This window comes from Lissotriton helveticus, chromosome 7 (assembly GCF_964261635.1).
Source record: "Lissotriton helveticus chromosome 7, aLisHel1.1, whole genome shotgun sequence".
Lineage (NCBI taxonomy): Eukaryota > Metazoa > Chordata > Amphibia > Caudata > Salamandridae > Lissotriton > Lissotriton helveticus.
In genome coordinates, this window is record NC_136068.1 from 452,311,999 (window position 1) to 452,339,673 (window position 27,675).

General features: G+C 47.3%; 1 protein-coding gene across 2 annotated transcripts in view; it reads right to left on the reverse strand.

Annotated features, from left to right (window-relative positions):
* ALDOA (aldolase, fructose-bisphosphate A) overlaps positions 1-26,760 on the reverse strand; it is a 52,528-nt gene extending 25,768 nt beyond the window's left edge. The window contains exon 1 of one of the 2 annotated variants that reach the window (XM_078652393.1): positions 26,611-26,760. The gene's annotated coding sequence lies outside the window, so the exon portion shown is untranslated. Of the gene's footprint in view, positions 1-10,304; positions 10,418-26,610 lie in introns of those variants that run through there. The other variant, XM_078652394.1, reaches the window with a different exon arrangement.
* Positions 26,761-27,675: the final 915 nt, after the last annotated feature.

The window sequence follows — 27,675 nt, forward strand, 5'->3', positions numbered from 1 at the left end:
GAGATGGTGCTCTAGCATGAGCTGAGCCTGTCTGCAGCTTTTGGAACCATTTCCTTATAGCTGTTCCAGGGTATTGCCATACCATATACTCTTAAGTGCATTATAATCCTCGCGGTTATTGATAACTTTGGTTTGGCTTTATCAAAACATGTCGTGTAAGGTGTCATACACTTTGGAATACTACCCCCTCGCCAGTTTTGGCGACGGGGGTAGCATTCCACCCTTCTAGAGGGAGAAGACATGTTACTTTACTTAAACGCCGTTAAATCTAACCAAAGCCCCAGCATCACAAAATGGATGCTGCTGCCACAGACACGAGTCTGGCCTCCTGCTGCTGACCAAAACTCCGGCCAGGGAGGCCTGGACAAAAGGTTTCCTGTCACAGGGAGGTGTTACACCTCCCCAGACAGGAGATAGTTGATTGTAGCAGGGAGGGTTGAATGAAACTAGACACTGCCTGGGGCGCACAAGGCTCCCCATGCATAGCCCAGTTCAAACCGGTGCTGGGACACTCCAGTCCCAGCTCTGGCGCGAAACTGGACAAAGGGAATGGGGTGTAACCACCCCCTTCCTGGGTCCCACCCTTGGAGGGACCGAGCAGATAATCCAGCCCTTTGATTTGGAATAAAGGTAGGTGCTGTGCCATGGAGCATCAGATTATCCTGACTGAAACTTATGAAATGAAACTCTGCACCCTTCGACATCCTACTCGACGTAGAAGACTGAAGAATCTCCCTTGTGGTCAAGGAGTGACCACCCTGTTCAAACAGGCACCATCCAGCGCCCAACGGTTTGCTTTGTTGAAGTTCGTGCCGGAACTCGAGCGACAGAGATCGACAAGACCCAGCTTCCCTGACTTCTAACAGCCCGATCCACAGTCCAAGCGAATCTGAGACCCGTGGAGGCGACGTGAAGCGTGGGGCCGGCCATCTTGAAAAGACTGCAAAGTGCTGACCGTGCAGCTCCCGAGGCACCCTCGAAGCTGTGCATTGGGGTTTGAGAAGCCCCAGCCCCGAGCAGCTTGTGCACCGAAGATCTCCCCTCCACACTCATCGAGTGCTGCGTGGGGCCCTTTTGCATTTTCCTGCTCGACGCGTTGGTCCGGTGTCTTGCCCGTTGGCTAGTGGCCCCAGAACCGACGAACCTTTGAAACTACACTGCTAGTCTGGTTGCTCCAGACTGGTCCTCACTCCCCTGAAAAGGAGCACCCTCTCTGACCTTGCTGGTCCGAGTAAGAAGCAATCTTCTAATCCTGCGTGGGTTGCCCTTGCCAAGGCTTGTTAACTCCGATCTGGAAGCCGACACCGCCGACAGCGAGAGCCTTTGTGGGACAGCTCGTGATCCACTCCTGGACATCCTCGATGCCCCAGAGTCCACGTGGCAGCGGAGACGAGCTTCTCGACAACCACCTGATTGCGCCCGACATTGCCTGGTTCCTTCCTGGTTCCACCCTGGTCACTGCTGAGTGACCCAGCCTCTGTCCCCTCTGCTTTCAGGTACTCTACATCTTCGATCCCCCCTTGGATCACACCAGACTCTTCTCTTCTGGCCGCCTGCAGCATCTTCATCTCCAGGCTCCATAGATCTACACGACGAAACCCGACACACTTTGGCACCTATGCACCCGCTTCCTGTGGGTGAGGTAACGATCTAACACCAGTGCTCCTGTAGTGGTTTACACCTCTAGTGTCCTAGTTTAAAGTGGTTTGATTCTATTCCAGTCGGAAGACTCCTAAAACTGTAACTAACTCGATAACTTTTACGCACCATTAACTTTGCATTGGTGCATGCGTGTGCTTTTAGCGCTGCACCCGAGTCCCGCGGGCCTCTCCCGACTTCATCACTGCTAGTCCCGAGTAGTCCCAGCGATTCCCAAGGCCCTAGGCCTTACCATTGTTCGTTAAGTGATTCTTATACCACTTATTTAGTATATAGTTTGAGTGGCCACCGGCTCTCTCCAAAATTGTGCAACTTTTGAATGTTTAACTGTGCTTTTGTTTAAACGCTTGTGCCTCTGCACTCATAAAGAGTACAGAGGATTATTCTAGTAATAAATACATATATTTTTATAATATATAACTTGTGTGGTGTCCTTTCATTTGATATTACAGGATTGGATATGTTAAAACAGCTGGCTTCACATGCCCTCTTGAGTTTAGCCTAAGACTCCTTAGTCTATGCTACCACTAGGATAGCTTGTCTATAAGGTTGACTTTACAACCACCATCATAAGGGATTGTTTGGACTGATACAAGGTGCCCACAGAACTGTGGACATCATACATCAGGCCAACTTCTCACATTTGTGTGCAGCGGTTGGGATTTGAGCTTGCTGTTGTTTTTACCATTGCAATCTTTATATCATTTCAAAGATCACATTAAGTACTATAGGTACATTTAAAACAAAAGCTTAACATACTTAAGTTGTGCTGAACTTAGTAGTTGTAGATAAAAGGGAGTAGCACACCCTGACTACAACTAACTAGCAAGGTTCCAGTAGGAAAACACTTGGTGTAGGTAAGTGCACCATTTACACCTCACTAGAGCTACGTCTGGCACAGGTGAAGCTTCCAGCTCTCTACCTGTGAGAGGTGACCTGACTAAGGTGACCTTCCAGATATGCAAACCTCGGCTTCAAAGACTTGAGTGGCTTATGCATTTCAAGGGGGCTGAAAAGGGGTCACAACCCCACTATCTCAATCCTGATAGGACTCCTAGAGAAGGATGATCTTGAGAAGGCTAGTGCAGGCCCCTCAGGGAATCCAGGAGATGAGCTAAACCCCCCAGAAACTGAACCCATCACTCCCATAGATCTAGATGACGAGGTGGGGGATGATATAGATTCAGATGATCAGGGGGATGTCCAGGTCCTAGTTGGAAGGCTTAGCCAAGCCAACTTGAGCCTACATGGAGAAGGAGAGGTGATTCACCTCCCCAGACCCAATAGCAGACTCTTCCCTGGCAATAGAAGAGAAAGATCGCCTTCAAGGGAATCTAACATTTCTAGTTCCTCAAGGGCCTCTGAAAGGGGAACGACTTCCCCTCAGAGAAAAGAGCATAGGGCTAGATTGAAGGCTGTCGAACTCCAGATAGAGAGGGAAGAGATAGCCCTGGCCCAAGCTAAACTTGCTTTAGAAAGGGAGCAAAGATTGATTGGATTAGATTCCACTGGTGGCAGCATTATCCCTAGAGATAAAGACAGGTCCTATGATCATATAAACCTGACAAAGAGTGTGCCCCTTTACAAAGAAGGGGATGACATCCACAAATGGATGACTGCTCTGGAGAGGGCCTGCATGGTACAGCAGGTCCCCCCAAGACTAGTGGGCAGCAATCTTGTGGTACTCCTTTTCTGAGAAAGGGAGAGATAAGCTCCTCACTCTTAGACCTGAGGATGCTAAAAACTATACTGTCCTGAAGAGTGCTCTTATTGATGGGTTTGGTCTAACCACTGAGCAATACAGGTTGTTGTTCAGAGATACCCAAAAAGCTCAGACTCAGGACTGGGCTGATTTTGTAGATTGTGCTACTAAGGCTCTGGAAGGTTGGTTGCTTGGCAGCAAAGTACATGACTATACAGGATTGTATAATTTGATTATGAGGGAGCAGATCCTTAGTAATTGTCAAAACCAGCTTTTACACCAGCACCTGGTGGACTCAGATCTGACCTCTCCACAAGAATTGGGTAAGAGGGCAGACAAATGGGTCAGAACCAGTATTAGGCCTAGAAATCAGGGTAATGACCAGAAGAAGGAGTCTACCAAACCTCAAGAAAAAGGTGGGGATAAATCTAAAGACAAGACTTCCCCAGGGCTCCAAAACTCCAAGGATGGGGGTGGGTCCCAAGACACTTCCTCTACAGTGAAAAAGCCGTATTGCCATGCTTGTAAAAAGCCTGGCCATTGGAAGACTGACAACAGTTGCCCTAAGGCCAGCAATAAGGAGAATATTCCTCCAAGTAATGCTCCAACACCTCCTGTTACTGTTAGTAGTAATCCCCCAGGTGGTGGGAGCACCCCCAAGAATTTGGCTGGGTTTACCTTTGGAGCTGAGGTGGGCTCTGGCCTAACCAGGCCCCCCACTACAGCTACTCTTGTCTGTGAGAATGGCATGGGGTTTGCCAACTTCACTTCTTGCCCAAACACTTTGAGCAAGTACAGACAGGAGCCCCACATCAATGGTCAGAAAGTTGAGGCCCATAGAGGCACAGGGGCTAGTATCACTATGGTGACTGAGAATCTAGTCCCCTCAAGGCAACGTTTACCTGGTGCCACATACCAGGTGACAAACATTGATGGAGTGCAGAAAAATCATCCCATCGCAGTGGTAAATCTCAGCTGGGGAGGTGTCACTGGCCCCAAGAGAGTGGCAGTGTCCCCAAACTTGCCTGTAGATTGTCTACTGGGGAATGATTTGGAAATCTCAGCCTGGGCTGAGATAGAACAAGAAACCCATTCTAAAATGGTAAATCTCCATGGAAAGGTTAGTGGGGCTGTGATGGCCACAGCCCCAATCCAAGGTGTCCTTCCTCAAAAGGTTGGAAGGGCTGTGCCAGTCACAGCCCCATCTCAAGCAGACTCCTTCCCTAGACAGATTAGCAGGGCTGTGATGGTAACAGCCCATACCCAAACTGAGTCCCTGCCTGAAAAGGTTGGTGGGGCTGTGATGGCCACAGCCCAAACTCAAACAGATTCATGTGTTGTGAAGCCTGAAACTATGGATCACTCCACACAAACAGAGAGCATTGAGGAGGAAGATAAATCTCCCACCCACCAGACTTTAGGAAAGGATCAGCCTCCTCAGGGAACTGATCTTACCCCTTGTGAAGGAACTGCTCCAGAGGTAGTCGGCCTAGCCTGGCAGAGCCCCTGATGTCAGTGGACCCTTCCAAGGTGGGACCCAGTCTGGAGCAGGTAACCAGCCCAACTCTATCCTGCCTCAGTCGGCCCAGGGCTGCAGAGGTCAAGGAGGTCAGTGGACCACAAAGGGCCCCCTGTCTAAGAAAACCACCCCATCAGCAGATTAGGGGTACCAAAGCAAGCAGCCCTAGCACAAGGTGAAAAAGTTAAAAACTCCAGAGGGACCTCCCTTACACTTAGTTAGGAGCCTCCCCCAGATGGATTCTGTTGGGCACAGCCAAACCTGGGACCCAAAGGCCCCAAATCTGACCTGTCCCTCCAGTAAGCCAACAAAAGGGACCCAGCCTCCAGCTTTAGGTAGCCAGAGGTTGACCCTGAGAGCACAGTGCAACTCAGTCCTGGAAAGAAAGGCATCCATGGTGGATAGTGATTGGAGGAAGCTGAGCCCTACATTAGTGGAGCCTCACTGCAATACTCCATTCCAACACCAGCCTTTTACTTTGCCAAAACACACCACAGGTAGAGATTCCCTATGGTGGAGACCCTCTGATACCCTTAGGCTGAGGGATTGCTTAGTGGACCATGAGACAGGGGGTAACCATGCTAGTGCAGGTACTTCCTTATATGGCCACTTAGGCAATATAGGCTTACCTGGTCAAGGATAGCCTTATGTCCTTTCGTTTGAGGGGGGGGGTATGTAGGAAGGTGGATACCAGACTATGGTTACCCCAGATTTTTTGCCTAGTGTTTAGCTGGTTTTCGACTTAGTTGGCCTGGGACCCTGCTAATCAGGGCCCCAGGCTATCTGCTCTCTCCTTAAAATGGACTCCATGTACTCTAGGTGCATAACTAATTGGGATTGGATCACCTTATCAACCCTGTACAGTGTACCATAGGTACCCAGGGCATAGGTGCATCCAAGGCCTACCAGGGGCCGCAGCATATCTTTTGCCACCCCTGGCTGGCTATCCAAACTGACACAACTGGCTGATCACTCAGCTGGGGCAAGGTCGTGTAATCACCCCTTGCTTAGATACAGTATACCTATATCTGGAAACATATATGCCTATCAGTCACTCCTATGGCAGGCCTTAACAATCCTGGAGGCAGAGTGCTTGGTTTTATGTGAGATGTGCTCTAGCATGAGCTGAGCCTGTCTGCAGCTTTCGGAACCATTTCCTTATAGCTGTTCCAGGGTATTGCCATACCATTTACTCTTAAGTGCATTATAATCCTCGCGGTTATTGCTAACTTTGGTTTGGCTTTATCAAAACATGTCGTGTAAGGTGTCATACACTTTGGAATACTACCCCCTCGCCAGTTCTGGCGACGGGGGTAGCATGCCACCCTTCTAGAGGGAGAAGACATGTTACTTTACTTAAACGCGGTTAAATCTAACCAAAGCCCCAGCATCACAAAATGGATGCTACTGCCACAGACACGAGTCTGGCCTCCTGCTGCTGACCGAAACTCCAGCAGGGGAGGCCTGGACAAAAGGTTTCCTGTCACAGGGAGGTGTTACACCTCCCCAGACAGGAGATAGTGGATTGTAGCAGGGAGGGTTGAATGAAACTAGACATTGCCTGGGGCGCACAAGGCTCCCCATGCATAGCCCAGTTCAAACCGGTGCTGGGACACTCCAGTCCCAGCTCTGGCGCGAAACTGGACAAAGGGAAAGGGGTGTAACCACCCCCTTCCTGGGTCCCACCCATAGGAGGGACCTAGCAGGTAATCCAGCCCCTTGATTTGGAATAAAGGTAGGAGCTGTGCCATGGAGCCTCAGATTATCCTGACTGAAACTTATGAAATGAAACTCTGGACCCTTCGACATCCTACTCGATGTAGAAGACTGAAGAATCTCCCTTGTGGTCAAGGAGTGACCACCCTGTGCAAACAGGCACCATCCAGCGCCCAACGGTTTGCTTTGTTGCAGTTCCCGCCGGAACTCGAGCGACAGAGATCGACAAGACCCAGCTTCCCTGACTTCTGACAGACCGATCCACAGTCCCAGCGAATCTGAGACCCGTGGAGGCGACGTGAAGCATGGGGCTGGCCATCTTGAAAAGACTGCGAAGTGCTGACCGTGCAGCTCCCGAGGCACCCTCGAAGCTGTGCATTGGGGTTTGAGAAGCCCCAGCCCCGAGCAGCTTGTGCACCGAAGATCTCCCCTCCACACTCATCGAGTGCTGCGTGGAGCCCTTTTGCATTTTCCTGCTCGACGCGTTGGTCCGGTCGCTTGCCCGTTGGCTAGTGGCCCCAGAACCGACGAACCTTTGAAACTACACTGCTAGTCTGGTTGCTCCAGACTGGCCCTCGCTCCCCTGAAAATGAGCACCCTCTCTGACCTTGCTGGTCTGAGTAAGAAGCGATTTTCTAATCCTGCGTGGGTTGCCCTTGCCAAGGCTTGTTAACTCCGATCCGGAAGCCGACATTGCCGACAGCGAGAGCCTTCATGGGACAGCTCGTGATCCACTCCTGGCCATCCTCGATGCCCCAGAGTCCACGTGGCAGCGGAGACAAGCTTCTCGACAACCACCTGATTGCGCTCGACATTGCCTGGTTCCTTCCTGGTTCCACCCTGGTCACTGCTGAGTGACCCAGACTCTGTCCTCTCTGCTTTTAAGTACTCTACATCTTCGATCCCCCCTTGGATCACACCAGACTCTTCTCTTCTGGCCGCCTGCAGCATCTTCATCTCCAGGCTCCATAGATCTACACGACGAAACCCGACACACTCTGGCACCTATGCACCCGCTTCCTGTGGGTGAGGTAACGATCTAACACTGGTGCTCCTGTGGTGGTTTACACCTCTAGTGTCCTAGTTTAAAGTGGTTTGATTCTTTTCCAGTCGGAAGACTCCTAAAACTGTAACTCGATAACTTTTACGCACCATTGACTTTGCATTGGTGCATGCGTGTGCTTTTAGCGCTGCACCCGAGTCCCGCAGGCCTTTCCCGACTTCATCACTGCTAGTCCCGAGTAGTCCCAGCGATTCCCAAGGCCCTAGGCCTTACCATTGTTCGTTAAGTGATTCTTATACCACTTATTTAGTATATGGTTTGAGTGGCCACCGGCCCTCTCCAAAATTGTGCAACTTTTGAATGTTTAACTGTGCTTTTGTTTAAACGCTTGTGCCTCTGCACTCATAAAGAGTACAGAGGATTATTCTAGTAATAAATACATATATTTTTATAATATATAACTTGTGTGGTGTCCTTTCATTTGATATTACAGGATTGCATATGGTAAAACAGCTGGCTTCACATGCCCTCTTGAGTTTAGCCTAAGACTGCTTAGTCTATGGTACCACTAGGATAGCTTGTCTATAAGGTTGACTTTACAAGCATCACCATAAGGGATTGTTTGGACTGATACAAGGTGCCCACTGAACTGTGGACATCATACATCAGGCCAACTTCTCACACCAGGTCTCCCATCTTCAAAGTACCCTCGAGAAATTGAATTCATTTGTTCCCTATCTCCAACTCTTTCCCTCTCTCTGCCTACTCCTACTCAGACTCAGTCTTTTAAGGATTCTGTGGCCTCAGCCAAGACAAGTTCCTCGACCCGTTTCTGAAAACTAAACATATAATTTCAATCAATCAATCAATCACTGCATTTATATAGCGCGCTACTCACCCGGGAGGGTCTCAAGGCGCTGGGGGAAGGGGTGTGTTACTGCTCGAACAGCCAGGTCGTGAGTTGCTTCCTGAAGGAGAGATGGTCTTGGGTGTGTCGAAGGTGAGTGGAGAGGGAGTTCCAGGTCTTGGCTGCCAGGTAGGAGAAGGATCTTCCTCCGGCGGTGGTTCTGCGGATGCGAGGTACGGTGGCGAGTGCGTGGCTGGTAGATCGTAGCTGGCGCGTGGGCGTGTAGAAGGTCATTCGGTCGTTGAGGTACTTGGGTCCCAGGTCGTGTAGGGCCTTGTGTGCGTGGGTGAGGAGTCTGAACGTGATTCTCTTGCTGACGGGGAGCCAGTGCAGTTCTTTCAGGTGTCCGGTGATGTGGCTGTGTCGGGGGATGTCCAGGATGAGTCGTGCAGAGGCGTTCTGGATTCGTTGGAGTCTTCTCTGGAGTTTGGCTGTAGTTCCGGCGTAGAGGGCGTTCCCGTAGTCCAGTCGGCTGGTGACGAGTGCCTGGGTGACGGTCTTCCTGGTTTCAATGGGGATCCATCTGAAGATCTTACGGAGCATGCGCAGGGTGTTGAAGCACGAGGAAGAAACGGCGTTGACTTGTCTGGTCATTGACAGGGAGGAGTCCAGGATGAAGCCCAGGTTGCGTGCGTGGTCTGTAGGTTTGGGGGTGGTGCCCAGGGCCGGGGCCACCAGGAGTCGTCCCAGGCGGAGGGTGATGATCCCAGGATGAGGAATATTATTTGGCATCATTTAAGCTTCAATTAGTAGAAATGTGACATTCAAACAGAGAGCCCCAAAATATGCTCTGTTTGTTGCCTCACAAATCCTTAAGATGACACTGGTCTCATCTTCTGGGCCACTTAGCCTACACATTTTACAACTCAACAATATGCACTACTCTCACACAAAGGTGGACCACTGGTACCCCGTCACTAATACTAAGACTGTTGCATCACTGAGAGCCAGTCCTGCAGAACTGCATAAATGAGATAATCATACACTAACTCTGAGACTGAAAGAACAAAACGGGTACAACGGTCCCTACACCACCTTCGGGGACAGGAGCATATTGCACTGGGTTCAACAGGAAATGCATTTCCCTGTGCAATTGCAAACTGGGGCACCAAGTAAAAGGGGCCCTGTTAGTTAATTAAAAAGAGAAAATGTGCATATATTATTTGAAAATTGGGGCAGTGTTGAACTGTAAAGGCATGCTGTACAAGTGTTTTGCAAGGGATTGAAGATTGCATGGATTTGAGTGTGCTGCAAGAAATGTTCGTTTCGGTTTCAGGGACATCAACAGTAAACAAAATCGGTCAAGCAGACCATAAAACAGGCCCACAAGCCAAAACACTGGCCCACACACTGACCTGTCAGACCAGCCCATCGGACACTGCCTGATTGCCCTGTAGGCCAGTCCAACCATGGTCAGGAGACATGTACATCAGAATATATTGATACCTGAGTAAGGAGACACCTACACTGAGATAGAGGAACACTTCAATTTGGCGGAAGAGCCAAAGATATGAAAAGCAGTTCTCTCTGTGCTCCCTTAGAGCAATTGAAGGGTGAACGGAGACCAGTAAGAGGGCAAGCATGCATGCAGGTTCACGAAAGGGCCCCTACAATGTGGATGTCTGCGCCAAATCCAACAGCATGCTGACAAGTAAGTCTAGGTATGATATCCACACGGAAGAAGACAAGGAAAAATTGGGTTTTGTATAGTGATCAATTTAAAAAAAAGCTTTTAGTAGGTACAACGATAACAGCCGTGCTTACTATTGGTGAGGTCCTTTATCATGTATGTACAAACCTGACCAGTATTTTGGGAGCAGTAGACCCCCTACATGCTTCACCATCCACCCGGGACTCTTCCCCATTCTTTCTCGCTGCCTCAGTCCTCTGTCTCCTTCTCCACTGTCTCCGGACGTATCTCCCTGCCCCCTTCGTGTGTCCTTTTCTCACGTCCTAGCTTCCCAGCTGTCACTGCCCCCGTGTCATCCCTTCCTGCCGCCCCTTTCTCTCTCCCTCCCTCTGTCTTTCTCTGGTTTCCAAAGTGACCTTTCAGAGGGAGCACAGAACATGATGCAGAAGAGGGCCGCGTAGCCCCACCCACCATAGTCCGCCTCCTTTCTGCAGCAGGGTGTTTCCTTCCCCTTTGCAGTACTGTACAAACCAGGCAGGGTGGACGTGTGCCTGTATTCGTAGCGCGTCTAGAATGGAGAGGCCGCCCGGGGCCGCGTTACCTGTTTAGCTGCAACAGCGAACCCGGGATGCTCTGGTACGCGGGCATTTAAACCTATTTGAAGAGGCTGGCACCTAAGCGCCTGCCTAGCCCAGAGTTATTTAGGCTGTGGCTGGGCAAATAACAAACACCTACCAAGCTACGGCTGCTTCTCAATTCCTGGAAAGCGAAGAACCAGCACGAACTATTGCAGTTTGTAACAGGGCCCAACCTTCATTTTGTTACATTCTGATGACTATCCATGTTCCTTCTCATTTTAATGCATGATGTAAATGAGAGGTAATCCTCACAAAATATCTGAGCAGACTTTACATTTGCTCTAATGTTTGAACCAGACATTTATTAAAATAGACTCACTAGACGACTTTGTAAAATGTTATAAAAACATTTCTGGCATTTTTATCGACAGTACTTTGTGTGCTGGGGCTCTGAGTATTCCTGTTAGTTACCATGTTATTCTATTTTTTGAGTGATATGTGAGTTATTCTATGTTTTGGTACTTTTGGGGGAAACACATTTTAATAAAGATTTGCGAAACAAAAAAAAGCAAAACCTCAAGTCCCACAATGTATTAACACTCCTTGGAAAAATAAACAGGCAGAAGAATGTACGAAGCAGCAGATGAACTGTCTGAAGAGCGACTGAAAAGGAAATACAGTCTGCTGGCACTCTTCTTCCTGAAACCATTATCGGCCCTGAAGGTGGTGAGATTCAGGCAGCCCCATTTTGATATTTGAACAGGTGCCGCGCCGCCGCCAATGCCTGAGGACTCACGGTTCCCACTTCCATACTGGTCACACATGTTTTTTTAATCCTGGGACTTGCAGATCTGGGTTTATGAGTTAACACTTAACAGGACTACAAATCCCAGCATGCAACAAAAAATCCATGCTGGATGACCTACAAATGCATGGGAGTGGGTAACTTGAGAGCGGCACATTCCTGTGAGGGATATCCTAATTAATAACATACCTCTGCGGGGACGGGTAGGTCAAGGTTCCCTATATGTGGAGCATACTTGAGAGAGAGAGAGAGAGAGAGGGTCGAGGAGCCCTGAGCTCCCAGTATGTGCAGGCATACATAGGTGCTGGACTTGATCTTGGCACCGGAAGGTGGAGCTACTGGCCCTTGTGCCAGTACTGTGGTACTGTTGCCTGCGGGTGACAGCCGGGCCGTTCAGCTCGTGTTTGGTTCTCGTACAGTAGAACTGCTTGCTAAGGGGGTGAGCCGAGTCCCGGAATCCCAGTATGGCAGCATGCCTGGAGCAAGCATTTTACCCACTGTGTTTCTGTATCTGCAGGGCTGCGTGCAGACGGAGAAACCAGACTGGTCGGGCCCCAAATACCTTGTGTCGCTGTGGTAGCACGTCTGAGAGTAATGGCTGCTTAGGGGTACCCGCTTGAGAGAATGTCTAGCCCCAAAATGACGGTCGGGTTTGCACCTGTCAAGAACATGCCCCAATGGACATACCTTCCTTGAGATTTGAGCTCCACCCCTTTACTGCTTGTGCTTCCCACTCATGCAGCAAGATTTATAAGCCAACACCTCGGATGCCCCCTTACCTGACCTTTGCTGTAAAGGTCACCTCCTGTCTCTGCTGAAGGTCACAGCTATTCTTGACACCGAGTGGGGAGGGGTGGGTGGTTTGAAGTGAAGGCAGCTGCCAGGAGCTATCGTAACGTGCCCAAAGGGAGGGAGGTCCCCACCCCCTAGCACCTGTCACCAGTTGCCAGTGATTGGGGACATGGGCAGTTTTCTCACGGGGCTGGCGAGTGTGGTGAGGCAGCAGATATTAGTCGCCTCAGTGCACCCAACGGGCTAGCCAGCGCCTCATGGTCCGTACTGCAAGGAAAGAAATAGGAACTCGGGCCGCAGTTTGAACTGTAAAATACGGGAATAATGTGTTTTTAATATACTGCGCTATATCACACGCCTGCTTTCACCAAGAACTGCAAACAATGTATTACGAGTGACCTCCTCATTCTGATAGGGTGAAAACAACGATTATCTGCCCATCAGAACCACGAGAGCCACCAGGGTACTGTGAATCTCTGGACTTTCACGCGGAAATTTCCGGTGCTGAAAACATCTGAAATCTGCCATAACAGTCCAGTTAGACCAGCCCTCAAAAATGTTTAATTCACAGTCTCACAATTTTAGAATTGAAACATTTTCAATTTTATTTACAACTAAATTGTGTTACTCATTTATCTTAAACAGCTAACAACCATTGACCAAGCCATATTGGCTGGTTTTAGGTGAATGTTAGATGTATTTTATATCTGAAAAAAATAACAGAAAGCTCAAATAGGAACCAAAGTACGGTTGCTGGCACACTACTGAAATCACAAAAATGTAGTTTATGCTTAAGCTACACCCTTAATTACACAGGCTACTCCCTTTGTAGACCCATCCCACACTTTTGGCATCCCACTGAAAGCCCGGAATGCCACCAGCCAAACAAAAATCCCAAAACGGTATGGAACAAGTACCCAGTCACTTGGCCATATATTGTAAAAAACAAACCTATATAAATGCTGATAACATAACATAAAGTGACAAAAAGAGGTGAAACATTTTGCTTAAATAAAAGTGAGACCTATATCGGAAAAGGAAGAAATGTCCCTTGCTCTCAGCCCCAACCCTGCTACTGCCCATTCTAGCCACCCTTTCGAACCCTCTCCATCGGGCAGCTGCAGAGAGAGAGACTGGTTACTTCGAGGCTATGTTCAAAGGAGACTTGGCCTCGTCCCCCGTACCTAATTCTGGGGGTACTCACGCAAAACTAGTCGTCTTGGAAGAGGACGCAAGGCGCGGTATCACAGGTCTGACTCGCAACAAGGCTCTGGGTCCCGACGGTATTCCACCTGACCTTTACCTGTCAGATGTCGCACTCTGGGCTTCAGTCCTCACCTCTGTAATTAACGCAGTTGTTAGGGTCGGTACTCCGACCTCCTGGGCCACCTCCATTATTGTGCCAGTTTTCAAAAAGGGGGACAGCACAGTGTGTTACAGACTGATCTCATTGATAGATTCAGTGGTAAAAGTGGTTGGCAGGATTTTGTTGGATAGGTTAGCGACCTGGGCCACTGACAATAACATTCTGCTGGATGTCCAATATGGGTTCCGCCCTGGCCGTTCTACGATCGAACAATTCCTGAACCTTTTTTTAATCTCCAGCAAATATACAGTTGCCCGCAGCGGCACCATTTTCCTGGCTTTTATGGATCTGTCATACACTTTTAATTGCGTAAACAGGACTAAGTTATGGCAGATCCTTTTAACCTTAGGGGTAGACAGGGAGCTGGTCTCCTTTCTCTATGATCCTCACCGGGACAACAAGGCGGTAGTGTGGTACTCGCAGAGCTTGAAGGTATCATGCTCATTCCCAGTAAGGAGCGGGGTCTGTCAAGGCTGCATACTGGTGCCTTTTCTTTTCATCCTTTATATTAACAACTTGGAGAAAACACAAATGGAGACCACAAATGACTACCCTCGGATCGGTTGGCGTGGCCTCCTGATTCTGCTCTACGCAGATGATGCCGTCTTGATGGCTAGGACAGAGAGGGGCTTACAAACCATTTTAGCATCGTTTGCCCAGTTCATGGGAGATCTGGACCTAAAAATTAATCATTCCAAATCATACCTCATGCAACTAGGTTCCCGCCATGCAAGATCATATGTCTTTAAGGTAGGACTCACCCCATTCCCAAAACGACAGTCTTTTCCTACCTGGGGGTACTCCTGGACGACACACTCAACTGGGCTCAACAACTCACCCGCAAAAGAAATGACGTCAATAGGGAAGTTGGCCCTATCTTTAACTTTGCTGTGAGGCTAGATAAAAGACCAGTGGGGGCCCTCCTGGAGCTTTTTAGGGCTAGGTGCTTGTCAAAAGTACTTTATGGCAGTGAAATATGGGCATATGTAGATGCAAAGGACCTTCACATCTCTGAAAACAAATTCTTGAGAAGATTGTTGTACGTACCCCAGGGTAATCCCTCTTTTATTGTTCACAAAGATTGGGAATGCCCTACATCACAGACCAGATAGCTTTCAGACCGTTGTCACTCCGGTTAAAAATATGGGCCAAGGAGGGGGACTCGTTTAACAAGGCAATCATTTTAGATTGTTTATCCTTGGATCAAGCGCTAAGGATACCTTGGTTGAAATAAGGATACCTTGGTTGAAATATATAAAAAATCAGCTAGCGTGCGTGGGCAGAGGAGACCTCTTCACTAACCCTGAGGGAATTGGCAAAAAAATGAGTCATCCACCTTGAAGAAGACGTTTGGCATGAGCCGGCATGCTTTAAGGAAAGAGAGGGAGCTAATGAAGCAAAGTGTCCTCCGCTTTGTTATATGAAGGGCCACCGAGTTGGCGGAGCCATACATACCTGCTCTAGTGAACCCTCACAATAGATTCCTTTTGACCAGGTTCCGGCTTGACATGTTCCATTTACTTCTCTCATACCCAAGGGGTGTAAGCAGAGGACAGTACTTCCTCACTACGGCTGCGATGGTTTAACTCTGCAGGACATGCTTCATTTCACCATGTTTTGCCCTTTTATGATACCCAGAGGAAATCCTATCTAATCCCAATATTGAAACAGTCCAACTTTAAACAAGTGCGGCCTGCATTTACATTTTTACAGATGCTGACGGGCAACACCGTTTTTCACGTTTTAAAATCGGACATGAAACTTAGAGCAAGCTGTGATTAGATGTGTCACTTCCCACAATGATCCTGGGCCATATGTCCCTGTTCAGTCATCTTAGTGTGGATTGGGCCAGTGATTTTAATGATTGTAATGCATTGTTGCTTCCTTTTTTACTGTTTTTACTTAGCATGTATTTTAGATGCACCCTGCATATAACTGACAAGCCATGAAATTGCTTAGGCCTGTTTTTGAGAGTGTACATTTTGTATCCTACTATTTTACCTTGGTATTTATATTGTGCTTTTATGTTTTGCTGATCACAAAACCGCATAAAGAAAGTTAACTGTTCTTTATCGCCTTGTTTTTCTCTCTCTCACACACCCAGTTGATCGTTTAATGTTTCTCTTTTTTGCACATAGGCACTTGTAGTGTTATTTTCCCATGATAAAGTTAGGAGTCTGGGTATCAAATGCAACCCCACCCCCAAAACAGAAACCACAGCTTGTTTGACACGGAAGAACATGAAATATCCGGCCCTAGTGGGTGCTATTGAAGATATCTGGGAATTTCTATTTTTACCGCAGTGGGTTTAGGCATCTAGTAATTTTAGGGTTCAAGCAGTAGGGCTCCTAACAATTGTAAAAGGGGTTATGCCCTACCCTTCCAGCCGACACCCTCCCCCAGACTTCCGGCCCTGTCCTTTTAACCAGAAGACCACCTTTGAAACCTGTGGCAGGTGGTACCAGCTGTACCACAGAGAAGAGTGGTGGAGTTGGTTCTAGAGCAGGAAATTGAGCAAAAGTGCTACTGTTGGTACTTCCTGGTTTCCAAAAAGGACAGCAGCCTTTGTCCTGTCCTAGACTTCAGACTGTACCTAGCTCGGGTTCTTGTGGTGCTGGAAGCAGAGTACCAGATGGTGTCCCTCCACTAGAAGAATGCATACTTGTAAATTGATCAAAATTGATACTTGTATAGCGCACTACTCACCCGCAAGGGTCTCAAGGCGCTTGTACGAATACCGCTGTGGAATCCATCCTGTGGTACGAAAGGGGGTGGTGATGGACGGAGCATCTGAATCAATCAAACACTCACACCCAGTCAAAAGATCTGGGTTGAATCCATCACCGTTCTTTAGCCCACTCTGCCACCCCAGTTCAGACATGGCTATATGCAAATCAGTCTGACCCTGTGCCTCATGGGAACAGTCCAGCCCGAACTGCCAAGCCATGTCTTCCCTGGAACGGAAACAAGCTTCCGAGGACCGGTTTCTGGCATTCCAGCCGTCTTCAGCCCGGCTTGCTTGAATCCAGTGGCAAAGTGAGCAAGGGACTCACGTCTGAGCATACCCTGCCACACTTATGGCGGCCAAAAGTGGTACGAAAGGGGGTGGTGATGGACGGAGCATCTGAATCAATCAAACACTCACACCCAGTCAAAAGATCTGGGTTGAATCCATCACCGTTCTTTAGCCCACTCTGCCACCCCAGTTCAGACATGGCTATATGCAAATCAGTCTGACCCTGTGCCTCATGGGAACAGTCCAGCCCGAACTGCCAAGCCATGTCTTCCCTGGAACGGAAACAAGCTTCCGAGGACCGGTTTCTGGCATTCCAGCCGTCTTCAGCCCGGCTTGCTTGAATCCAGTGGCAAAGTGAGCAAGGGACTCACGTCTGAGCATACCCTGCCACACTTATGGCGGCCAAAAGTGGTACGAAAGGGGGTGGTGATGGACGGAGCATCTGAATCAATCAAACACTCACACCCAGTCAAAAGATCTGGGTTGAATCCATCACCGTTCTTTAGCCCACTCTGCCACCCCAGTTCAGACATGGCTATATGCAAATCAGTCTGACCCTGTGCCTCATGGGAACAGTCCAGCCCGAACTGCCAAGCCATGTCTTCCCTGGAACGGAAACAAGCTTCCGAGGACCGGTTTCTGGCATTCCAGCCGTCTTCAGCCCGGCTTGCTTGAATCCAGTGGCAAAGTGAGCAAGGGACTCACGTCTGAGCATACCCTGCCACACTTATGGCGGCCAAAAGTGGTACGAAAGGGGGTGGTGATGGACGGAGCATCTGAATCAATCAAACACTCACACCCAGTCAAAAGATCTGGGTTGAATCCATCACCGTTCTTTAGCCCACTCTGCCACCCCAGTTCAGACATGGCTATATGCAAATCAGTCTGACCCTGTGCCTCATGGGAACAGTCCAGCCCGAACTGCCAAGCCATGTCTTCCCTGGAACGGAAACAAGCTTCCGAGGACCGGTTTCTGGCATTCCAGCCGTCTTCAGCCCGGCTTGCTTGAATCCAGTGGCAAAGTGAGCAAGGGACTCACGTCTGAGCATACCCTGCCACACTTATGGCGGCCAAAAGTGGTACGAAAGGGGGTGGTGATGGACGGAGCATCTGAATCAATCAAACACTCACACCCAGTCAAAAGATCTGGGTTGAATCCATCACCGTTCTTTAGCCCACTCTGCCACCCCAGTTCAGACATGGCTATATGCAAATCAGTCTGACCCTGTGCCTCATGGGAACAGTCCAGCCCGAACTGCCAAGCCATGTCTTCCCTGGAACGGAAACAAGCTTCCGAGGACCGGTTTCTGGCATTCCAGCCGTCTTCAGCCCGGCTTGCTTGAATCCAGTGGCAAAGTGAGCAAGGGACTCACGTCTGAGCATACCCTGCCACACTTATGGCGGCCAAAAGTGGTACGAAAGGGGGTGGTGATGGACGGAGCATCTGAATCAATCAAACACTCACACCCAGTCAAAAGATCTGGGTTGAATCCATCACCGTTCTTTAGCCCACTCTGCCACCCCAGTTCAGACATGGCTATATGCAAATCAGTCTGACCCTGTGCCTCATGGAAACAGTCCAGCCCGAACTGCCAAGCCATGTCTTCCCTGGAACGGAAACAAGCTTCCGAGGACCGGTTTCTGGCATCCCAGCCGTCTTCAGCCCGGCTTGCTTGAATCCAGTGGCAAAGTGAGCAAGGGACTCACGTCTGAGCATACCCTGCCACACTTATGGCGGCCAAAAGTGGTACGAAAGGGGGTGGTGATGGACGGAGCGTCTGAATCAATCAAACACTCACACCCAGTCAAAAGATCTGGGTTGAATCCATCACCGTTCTTTAGCCCACTCTGCCACCCCAGTTCAGACATGGCTATATGCAAATCAGTCTGACCCTGTGCCTCATGGGAACAGTCCAGCCCGAACTGCCAAGCCATGTCTTCCCTGGAACGGAAACAAGCTTCCGAGGACCGGTTTCTGGCATTCCAGCCGTCTTCAGCCCGGCTTGCTTGAATCCAGTGGCAAAGTGAGCAAGGGACTCACGTCTGAGCATACCCTGCCACACTTATGGCGGCCAAAAGTGGTACGAAAGGGGGTGGTGATGGACGGAGCATCTGAATCAATCAAACACTCACACCCAGTCAAAAGATCTGGGTTGAATCCATCACCGTTCTTTAGCCCACTCTGCCACCCCAGTTCAGACATGGCTGGAATCCATCCTGGCTTTCCCTGTGAGGTGTCCACTCCTGGGCACCCCCAAGGTGGAGGCCAGGCATCCTTAGCGTTGTGGGGGCCGTTGTGGAGATTAAGCAAGCTATTGCCCAGAGTTGCAGAGTGGGACTCCATGATTGGAATAGGCACCGAGGCGAGAATTATCAGGTCCGTGGAATTTTGAGCCCAAGACCCACCGAAGCAGGGATTTGAACCCTGGTCCCGGGCTAGACCTCTGCATCAGGGTCTGCCGCTCTAACCATTGAGCCACACTACTTCCACATACTGATCCTGTATTTGTACAGGAGGTACCTAAACTTCTTAGTGGGGTCCTCTTACTATCAGTTTAGGGTCCTCCTGCTTGGACGGACAATTGTACTTCAGGTCTTCACCAAGGGGATGGCAGTGGTTGCGGATCATCTTAGAAGCATGAATTCCTGTCCTTGGACGACTGGCTGCTCAAAAGTATCTTGCTGCAGATGATGTGCATCACCTGTAGGAAGCACCATCACTAATGTTAAACCTGCGTTGTTCAATCTCCGTGCCCAAATCTCACCTAGAGCCCTACCAGCGCCTCCTCTTTATAGAGGCACTACTGTACGTAACATCTATTCAAGCTTTATCTCCTCCTCGCTGGATCCGGGACATTTGGGATATGAGCTTGATGTTTAGAGAAGGAGCTCCAGTTCGAATCTTGGTTCTTCTTTGCCTTCTCGGTCTGGCTTCCTGCATCCTCTTAGTCACATACACATGCTGATACATGAGAGCTCCGCAAACATAGGCAAGATCTGGCAAGCACAATTCTGATCTCCCTATGTATCAGTGAGTGGCAAGCACTGGGTGTTCATCTGCCATACACGTGTTTCCTGGAGAAACTCATCTTCACTACTAAAGTGGCTTTACTTCCCAAATAAGTCACTCCTTTCCATCTGAGTAAATTCATTAGCATTCATACCATCTAAGCTCTCCCTCATATCACAAAGGTGGAGGAGAAATTATACCAATTGAACTGCAGAAGAGCAGTTCCTTTTTAAATAGACAGCACCAAGGAGATCAGGTCTGGTGACCAGCCGTTTGCAGGGTATACAGGCAGGAAGAAAGCCATGAGTGTTCAAAAAAGGATTTTAGTTCAATGAATAATGTGTATAAAGATGTGCTACGTCCTTGCCAAGAAGGAGCTAATGGGGGAAATCCATGTCCATTGTTTCAGGGCAAAGTCTTCCTCTCCAGTACAGACCAGGCAAATTCAATGTGGCTGAGATCTGTTGTACAGTGACATGGGTGCCCTTCACACTTTCACCAAACATTATTGCTTGGATTCAGAGGTGAAAAGGGATGGACATTTTGACACCTCAGTGCTCCAGGATTACCTCTCTGACTATTCCTTAAGACACACCACCTGGGGGGGGGAGGAGGGCTAGGGCTTTAGAATCAGCTCAATAATCTGCAGAGAGAAGTATCCAACACAGGAAAAAGTATCTTTCTTAACCTTTGGCAATGATCTTTCTGGTGGATACTCTATCTACCTGCATAAAAGTCCCCTATCCCACCATCTACGGTTCTCTGCAGGAGGACCGTAGGTCACAATAAAAAGGTTCTGGTTTAGATTGCTGAACTGCACTGTCACAAATAATTGTCTTTTCCTCATCTCTACCTCAAAGGGCACAAACAATTTGAGGGGGGACTGATGTTGGTATGCCAAGGAAGGCACTTTATGGCTCCAGTGACATCACTATGGTGTTGTGTCTGGACCAAACTGGGGTCATGGCCCATGCGATGCAGGAGAGCTATGGAACAGTTTCTGAAATGAGTCTAGTGACAGTGAATATTCAACAGGTGAGGCTTAACCAGCAAAATACTGGGCTTTACGTGGGCCGGGTCCTGTTGGTGCTCAGCACCGGCAGTTCTAAAAGTGCTGATGTTGGTCCATATCTGGCACTCCATGTTTGTCCTCAGTCTGAAAAAAAAGTCTTAACTCTTCAGCAGTGCCACCGATCACCGACCTTTGATGTAACTTGGGCGAGACTTTTTTGTCATGCATTCTGCCACGCTCTGGAGCTGATCGGGAGATATGTTCAGCTGATAGTGATATGAAAGTGCCCGCTGTGGTATCCGCTGAAGGGGTGATGGGCAGAGCTCAGGCTCTAAATATTTTACAAAGAGTTTGACTCAATGTCACTAATGGAGCGTTATAATTATTTCACATAATTTCAGAATTGAAGCATTTTCAATATTATTTATTTCATTTATATTACAGAGTGAGAGACTGTTCTTTCTCTCGTTATCTCTCTCTCTCTCACAAACACACACACAGACACTCACACAAACACATACGTTTTACGTCTGACGAGAAATAGTGCACTCTAACTGTGCTACAACAAACTGACTGGTCCTACGTTGAATCAAAACCCTTGGAGTGTTTTTCTGCCAATGCTGGGCTGGAGTTAGAACATTTTCAAGGTCTGCTTCTAGGTTCCAGGACAGACTAGCAGAGCTGTCAAGATGAGTCAGCTGATCATTTAATGTTTTGCTTTTCGGTACACTGGTACTTGTAGTGTAATTTTGGCATGATAAATGTAGGAAGGAGTCTATTAATTAATTTATTTAAAATAGCGCCAGAATCGACCCCCGAAGGGGTATCGCTGCGCTGCGGACATGCAACAGAAAAGCTGAGGGACGGCACAAGATCAGAGACAGAAAAGAAAGGTCTTATGGTGCTTCCGAAATTGGCTGGTCTAGGTATTAAACGCAAAAAAACAAAAAAACAGGAACGAACCAGGGCTGGAGCGGACACTCATGTTTGACATGATAGAACATGATTGTTACAAAAAGACAAGGGAACCCAAAAGGTATGCCATAGGGACCTTGGGCAGTATCATATTATACAAAAAATTGGTCCCTATTTTTGGACAGAATAATGTACGGAAGCAATAATCATACACTTGTTAAGTGATATGTCTTTTGTCCAGCCGGACAAGAAATTTATTTTTGGCGTTCAAATGGATTTCACATGATGCGAGAACCAATTAATGACAAGCGGGCACAGCCGTGACCCGTAACATTCAAGACAAAACAATGAAACAATGGCCAAAAGAGCAAAGTAAAAATCTGTCTGTGTACTTGTAGTTGTTACAGACTCAAATTATTTTGAACACACCATTGCTTTTTACAATATTGCATTTTCATATTGCATATGGGGTTTTGTGGTCGACGACATTTCGATGCCGCCTTTAAATATAGGGCATCATCATCAGGACAAAAAATGTTTCCATTGTTGTCTTACACTTGAATTATTGACAGGCAATAATTCAAGTGTAAGACAACAATGGAATTTTTTTTTGTCCTGATGATGATGCCCTATATTTAAAGGCTTTTACAAAAAAGGGGGAGTGTGGCCCATTCGGACATGAGTGGGGTAAGGGCCCATATAGTTTATGAAAACAAGGAACCCACACTCAAAAACTTTTTCACCATTATAACTCAGGATGAAGAAGGATAAACAACCTGAATATGTTTATCTCGGCAATTACTTACGCCGTTTTATTCAAGAATTTTTAAAGTGAAAAAACGATTTATATCAAGAGAAGTCTCAATGTCTTGAACTTACTTGCCAAACACGTAAACTTATAGAAATTCAAAAAATACGTGAATGAACAAACATGTGAAAGAGTACATATGAGTTAAAGACTCAAATCCAACATAACATAATTGCGCAATAATTTGACAAAAACAAACATTTAGATTGTGCAGAGCATAAAACAAATATGCATTACAAAAATAAGTGCAAAGGGAATACTCATAACATCATCATACAGTATTCAAAAGATAATTGACCGAAATGAAGCCTTTTGGTGTGCTTCCATATAACAAAACAACCTCTCGGTAGCAATGTTAACAGGCGTAATATTCCTAACAGTCTTAATTATTTCTAAACTGGCTAGGATTCAATCCTGCACGCCTACGCGTTTCGAGTTTGGGAGGGGTCTTCTCAAACTCTCTTCAGGGCCAAATATATTCCATTCCCCTTTTGATGACCTCTAGGGATTTGAGGTAATTCAAATAGTCCAGAAAAATCTTGCAATTCAATACGGTCTGTGCGGTACTCTGCTTGCTGGGGGTCGCGTAACTAGTTAGCATGGAGGAGTCTCGTTCGTTATCGGAATTAGAGACTCCTCCATGCTAACTAGTTACGCGACCCCCAGCAAGCAGAGTACCGCACAGACCGTATTGAATTGCAAGATTTTTCTGGACTATTTGAATTACCTCAAATCCCTAGAGGTCATCAAAAGGGGAATGGAATATATTTGGCCCTGAAGAGAGTTTGAGAAGACCCCTCCCAAACTCGAAACGCGTAGGCGTGCAGGATTGAATCCTAGCCAGTTTAGAAATAATTAAGACTGTTAGGAATATTACGCCTGTTAACATTGCTACCGAGAGGTTGTTTTGTTATATGGAAGCACACCAAAAGGCTTCATTTCGGTCAATTATCTTTTGAATACTGTATGATGATGTTATGAGTATTCCCTTTGCACTTATTTTTGTAATGCATATTTGTTTTATGCTCTGCACAATCTAAATGTTTGTTTTTGTCAAATTATTGCGCAATTATGTTATGTTGGATTTGAGTCTTTAACTCATATGTACTCTTTCACATGTTTGTTCATTCACGTATTTTTTGAATTTGTATAAGTTTACGTGTTTGGCAAGTAAGTTCAAGACATTGAGACTTCTCTTGATATAAATCGTTTTTTCACTTTAAAAATTCTTGAATAAAACGGCGTAAGTAATTGCCGAGATAAACATATTCAGGTTGTTTATCCTTCTTCATCCTGAGTTATAATGGTGAAAAAGTTTTTGAGTGTGGGTTCCTTGTTTTCATAAACTATATTTAAAGGCGGCATCGAAACGTCGTCGACCACAAAACCCCGATATGCAATATGAAAATGCAATATTGTAAAAAGCAATGGTGTGTTCAAAATAATTTGAGTCTGTAACACTGACTACAAGTACACAGACAGATTTTTACTTTGCTCTTTTGGCCATTGTTTCGTTGTTTTGTCTTGAATGTTACGGGCCACGGCTGTGTCCGCTTGTCATTAATTGGTTCTCGCATCATGTGAAATCCATTTGTACGCCAAAAATAAATTTCTTGTCCGGCTGGACAAAAGACATATCACTTATCAAGTGTATGATTATTGCTTCCTCACATTATTCTGTCCAAAAATAGGGACCAATGTTTTGTGTAATATGATAGAACATGATAGCACCGGCTCTAGGGGGTTCTAGCAGCAAGGCTCCTGGTGTCAATGTGGCATGCTGTTGGCAACCACCAAGAATAAGACCACGCTGCAGAAATGGCAATATGGCGATGGATAAAAGTGGGAGATTCAGGGAGAGGGTGAGGGAACCGGGGAAAGAGAGAGAGAGGGGAGATAGGTGGAGATAGGGGACAGAGCGTGACGATAGAGGGACAGTCGGCAGCATAGAGAGCGCGAGGCTATAAATAACCTGGATGGTAAAAAGTACAGTTTCCTTGAATTAGCTCGAGGGGTAATGTGCATGCTACAGGGATCTGTGTATTTGTTACCTGCTGCCCATGGAAAACATCCATTACAACGCAGGCATTACAACGTAATGCCTTTACAACGCAAGTCGTTACGATGTGTTGTTACATCGCATGCCATTACAAGCAAGTTGTTACAACGACTTGCTGTAGGGGGCAGAAGGTGTTGGATTTGTTGGGTTTTCAATCCAATAACTTCCCTACTGTTGCACACACTTGAGTTGGAATAGTAAATCATACTATTCCAAACTCCAGCACCCCCCTACGGCAAGTTGTTGTAATGATTTGCGTTGTAAGGGCATGTGATGTAACAAAGCTTAAATGTAACGACTTGCGCTGTAATGGCATGCGTTGTAAACACATGCATTGTAATGAGTGCTATTCGCTGCCCACCGCCTCCAGTCTGACTGAGGCAGTACAAGGGGTTAAAGTACTTACTGCGGAGATCTTCGTGTGATCGGCAAATAACATGTTGCAATCCCAACGACAAAGTTTGAGTTAGATCAAAACTTCAGATGCAGCGGTTTCTTGAATCAGCAAGTCCCAGTTCTCAATCACATTTCAAGGGGTTATTGCATCTGCTGCAGGATTCATAATGTACTCCAAAAGATCAGGTGCCTGTGAAATGGTTCAGGGAATTGATGTGCATGATGCAGAGATCCATGTGAAGGCGGCAGAGATGCTTGTGGAGTCTGCAACTCACATTTTCCAAATCCAATGGCATAACTCAGAGGGTTAAAGTGCGTGCTGTGCAGTTCACAGGCCGTAATTTCAAACCCATAAAATCTTCGGGTTCTCCATTGTCTTAGTAAACAAAACTTCTGTTTGTTCTTATATAAAAAACAATTAAAGTTCAAGGAACACATATTTGGATGCAACAATCTCCCAAAAAGTGTTTTATTCTAAAGCTTGCATAATGATTGCCTAGCACACCCCTGCTTTTGTTGAGGAGATACAATACTGTAATAAATACTACAAGGCTGTGGAAATAGCAGGTTTGCTTTATGTGATGAACTGTAACAATGAATCTGAAAGGACTTCTACTGTACTAGTCCATCGAACCTGTGACAATGGGAATATCCCACTTCTCAAACCAGGGATACCCCCACCCATATACCCTTTACACCAGTGCTGCTGTATTTGTCATATGAGAAGCTCAGAAGTATGGCATAATCTAAAGGCACAGCCACGTTAAATGTAACTTTGTCAGCAAAAGTTAAAAAAAATCGCAGATTAGTTTAACATACTTCTGTAGTTGGCGGTCGTCTTTGAGAGATATTTACTTGAGATGCATGTGGGGTCGTAATAGTAGGGCAGAGGACGAGGGAACTATGTGTCCCAGGTCCAGTTGGCATAGCTATGGCGAGGAGCCTCGGTATTGCTCGTGGGCCTTGGCACAGAGGAGCTATCCTGGCATGGGTATGCTAAATTGGCATGGGTGAACAAAAGGTTTGCTGAAGGCAATTGCAGTATGCTTTAAACAGGGCCTCAACACGCTGTCTGGGCCTGTGAGGGCGCTGCTATTCCCGGGCCCTCACGCTTCACAGAGCCCCAGCTATTCATTCCCCGGACAGACAGAGAGGCTTTAATGAACTCACAAAAACTGGCCTGGGTGGGAGGTGACTGGCGCTGCCAGGAATCTGCAGTATCAGCAGCAGTATGTTGCAGAGTACGTGTACGTGTTGGTATGAAGAAAGCATAGTCGTGGGATTAAACAATTTGCCCATGATCACACAGTATGCTAAAGACTAGCCAGGCCTCGAACTCACTAACAGGAAACACGGCAGAGCCGAAGGTAGCAGATCATGATGCCGTGACTGCCGCCCTGTGCCCGCCGCTGGCAGACTCCCCTGGCAGTGCCCCACCCACGCCTCACCCGACACAAGCACACGAGAAAGGATGAAATACGCAACAAACACAACACTCCCTGCCCCGCAGATATAGTTAGGTCCCTCTGCCCTTGGGAGTGCACTTGCATCTATGGCCTGGTTTTCTTCTTTGCGTTTAAACAATTAGACTGAAGCCATCGTTATTTTTACAGGTTTGCTTTCTGATACAGACCGATAGACCTGGAGGTGCCCCTGTCCCATACCGCGGCATATTTTAAGGGGTCATGGCCTCTCTCCTGCGAGTGCATTCTCTTACCTAGTGTTGGGCTGGAGCTGGCGCTGGTGTTCGCTCGGAGGCGCAGGCTCTGAGTGCCCTGCAGGAGCCGCGGGTGGGTATAAAAGGGCAGGGCGAAGGCGGGCTATCCATGTCTAACCTTCTGCTGTCACCCCTGCCCTTTACCCGGGAACGGTATATTTAGCCCTGAGTGGCGGCAACGAGTAACCGGAGCAGGTGCCGCCGCTGAGGAGCACGAGGAGTTCTCAAGGTGACTCGGGCCAGGGAGAGGCTCGCCGTGCTGTGACGTGGGGCCTCCTCGTGCTGCGGCGAAGGATGCGTACGTACGTGAGGCCTCCTCGCGCCACCTGAAGGGGCGCGAGGCCTTTGAGGTCTCCTTCATCAGGCGCACTGCCGGCTACAGGAGGCCTCGACGGGGGAAAAAGCTGCGCCTTAAATCGAGCAAGCTTGGGTTGTGAAATAAATGCACTAAATTGTTTAAGACATCTAAATTTGCAAACATAACTCAGACCCTATTTTTAATCGAAAACAACGATTTATATCCCTGGTCAAATTACAAAAAATCTAATAGTAATCATTTATGATTACGTTTTATTACATGTTATTTAATCTGTTAGAAATGTTAAACTATGTCCGTCTGTAGTACTCAAGAAAATTAATGACATTCGTCTTATGAGTCACCCTCTTACTTTTTGTAAGCATATTTGTAGGTTTCCCTAATGCTTTTCATAGTTATAAAAATAATGGATTTACTAACAGCCATTGCATTCCAGCAAACAATACACGGTTGGAAAGATAGTAGACACTTCCAAGTTATCTTTTACACTATGGGAAACGGTGTGTGTACAAATCCTAGAGTAGATATTTGTAATACATACTCTGTGCAGATCGAAGTTCAAGAGATCTATTCTAGCTTTCATTGATTAATATTTTAATAAATAGGTATCTTATATCTGCAAATCCAACCAATGTTTATGGTCCACTTTAATTATTTTAACAATAAATTGTTTTATAATTATTTATGAAATCTCAATTATGAATTGCTTTTGTCTTATGTATGTACATTCATAACGTAATGTTATCTCT